This window comes from Myotis brandtii, unplaced genomic scaffold (assembly GCF_000412655.1).
Source record: "Myotis brandtii unplaced genomic scaffold, ASM41265v1 scaffold461, whole genome shotgun sequence".
Lineage (NCBI taxonomy): Eukaryota > Metazoa > Chordata > Mammalia > Chiroptera > Vespertilionidae > Myotis > Myotis brandtii.
In genome coordinates this window covers 1,731,717-1,734,743 of record NW_005367626.1, presented here as the reverse complement: position 1 = coordinate 1,734,743, position 3,027 = coordinate 1,731,717, and positions in this window count along the sequence as shown.

The window sequence follows — 3,027 nt, the reverse complement described above, 5'->3', positions numbered from 1 at the left end:
ATTCTGGGCCAGCTTTAGCTCTGAGGCCTCGCTGCTGAAAGCAGGTTTCTGGCCTTTACCTTCTGTATTTGATACAATGTTGCGGTCCGGCTGGCTGAAGCCCGGCTGACTGAAAGCCGGTTTCTGGGGTTTTGTTTAGCTTCTATATTTGCAATATAGTTGCCTAGAGTTGCAGCTGAGAGGCCGGCAGCGGCAGGCGGGGAACGTTGGAGTCTGCCATCACTGGAGCAAGCAAGCCTCTCTGTTCGCTTCAGTGCATGGCTGCCGGCCGCCATCTTGGCTGACAGTTAATTTGCATAAGGATATGCTGATTAGCTGGCAGCAAGGGTAGCGGTCGTACGCTAATTACCATGTTTCTCTTTTATTAGTGTAGACTAGAGGCCTGGTGCATGAAATTCATGTGTGGGGGGGCTGGCCTGCACCCTCTTGCAGTCTGGGAGCCTTCAGGGATGTCCAACTGATGGCTTAGGCTCGTTCCCTGTGGGGAGCGAGCCTAAGCCATCAGTCAGACATCCTTAGCACTGCCATGAAGGCGGGAGAGATTCCCACCACTGCTGCTGTGCTCGCCAGTTGTGAGCCCGGCTTCTGGCTGAGTGGTTCTCCCCCTGTGGGAGTGCACTGATCACCAGGGGGAAGCTCCTGTGTTGAGCATCTGCCCCCTGGTGGTCAGTGCACATCATAGCGACCGGTCGTTTTGCCATTCGGTCTCTTTGCATATTAGCTTTTTATTATATAGGATAGATAATTGACATATAACATTGTATAGCTTTGAGGTGTACAATGATTATTTATATAAGTATACATTGCAAAATGACTATTACAATAGTTATTTAATATATCCATCACCTCCCATAGTTACCTTTCTTGTGGTCAGAACTTTTAGGACCTACCCTGTTAGTGACTTGTAAGTACGCAAGACAGTATTGTGAACTGTCCTCACCATGCTGTGCGTCAGACCCCCAGAACTTACTCATCTTAGAACTGAATGTTGTACCGTTTGACCACCTTCACCAGCTTGCCTTACCTCTCAGCCCCTGGTAGCCATCAACCTACTGTTCCTGTGAGGGGTGTTCTGTTTTGTGCTCTGTTTTATTTTTAGGTTTCATATAAAAGTGAAATCATACTTTCCTTGTCTTTCTCCCGCTTATTTCATCTCGCATTGTTAACCTTAACAATGCAAACTGAAGGCCAACGTGAGAGGTAGCAAGCATTTATTTGAGATAAAAAGAATAGGTGTCCAGGCAGAAACCCCATGTTCTGAGGAGGAGACGAGGCCAGGGGTATCTCTGAGAACTGCATCAATAGAAGGAAGGCCTTTCCACAGGTGCAGAGAACAAAGTGATGTTCATTCCAAAGCATGTTTTAAGCTTTCCCTGCAGGAGTCATCAGTCAGGTAGTCACAATATTTGCTTTCCTGGTAACTTTGCAAACAGTAGCGGGGGATACAATGTTGCCCTTTCACATTCCGCAGTGTCAGCCTTGCCCTGCAAGGACGTTGCTCCGGGATGGCAGCCCCGAGCCTGCGACTCCGCAGCGGATTCCTCTGAGGCTCCCCCAGCTGTGAAATCCGTGCAGGGCGCTGGCTCCAGGGCCTGTTCTGTAACCCCTGCCTGCTATTCTTGCTTTTCTTCCCCAAAGTCACTAAAAGTAATCATTTGAAACATGAGCTCGTACGAATTACGATGGAAATAAAATCAATGAAAGCTGCTACACTCACTCTCTAATCTATAACCAAAAGCAAGAGCAGCGGGGTGGAAGAGGGTTAATGGAGGAAAAGGGAGGACCTATGTAATACTTTCAACAATGAAGATTTAAAAGACAAAAACAAAAGCAAGAGCGAAATCCCCTCACCGGGACTGAAACTCCTAGCCCTGCTCTCTCTCCGCCTCACACGCTTCCGGAAGTTCAAGCATGGGACGGTTTCCGGGAAGAGTTGAGGCGGGGAAGCCGGAAAAAGACGAGGAGCGGGGCCTTCGGGGCGCTCTAGCATTCCCCTACTCTATGGCTGCCTCCAATTGACAAGCCCAAGAGGCAAGGCTCCTCTCTATTGGATGCGCAGCCTCTCGAAGGCGGGGCATCTCGTCCTACGGCACGCTGATTGGCTGGGTCTGCCATTCGAGGCGGAGGGGCGGGGCGTGGGGCACGCGGAGTGAGGTGAGCGGCTGCGTCTCCCAGCTGGGCAGCAGGCGCTCCTGCCCTTACGGAGCTTCTGATCTTCTGGGCAGACAGGTTTAACTCGTGTGTAATGATAGTGACTATACTTTGGAATATAATGTAATCGAGCGCTGCTGAAAACACATTGCTCTAAGATTTGCATTTATTGCTCGTGGTGTATTTACCACAGATGTAAGTACCTCTTTTGATGAGAGGATTCTGATGCGTTTTTAAGCACACAGCCACCCAATAGAAGCGTTGTCAAAGGTCAAAAGGTCACAGGAACCCCTTCTGGTCCCAGGGCCAGGGGACGTAGTTTTGACCTAGAGAGGGACAGTCCACGTCAGGCCCTGCCCTGTGGGTGTTGCCCTTGAGTCTGACTGAACACACTCCATTGGGTTTTACTGACTGCCAGGCAGATTCCGAGGAGTCGAGACATTTCCTCGACATGGCTGCCCCAGTGCTGAAGGGGTACAGGCCGGGACCTGGCAGGAGATGGGCTGCACGGGGCCGCGGGTGAAGAACGGGGGGAGGCGAGGGGTGTGCCCCCGGCAAAGACACAGTGCGCAGTGCACACCATGAGGTTCTGACCCGAACTCGCCTTTGTGTGAGGTCGCCGGGTCTGCCAGGGGGAAAGGGCCTTCGGGGCACCAGCACCAGCCTGCACGGCCTCCCCGCCCCCCGATCCCGCCGGGTCTCCGCCGAAGCCTCCCAAATCCAGCATCCTAATAGCAGAACGCGGCCGGCTAGTACAGCATGGATTTTCAGCTCCTGGGTTTTTTTTTTCCCCAGAGCGTGCACTAAAACATCTAAACGGTGGTGGGAATCTTACAAAATAGAATCTTTAAAGTAACTTCTGTAATGCTCGTCCTG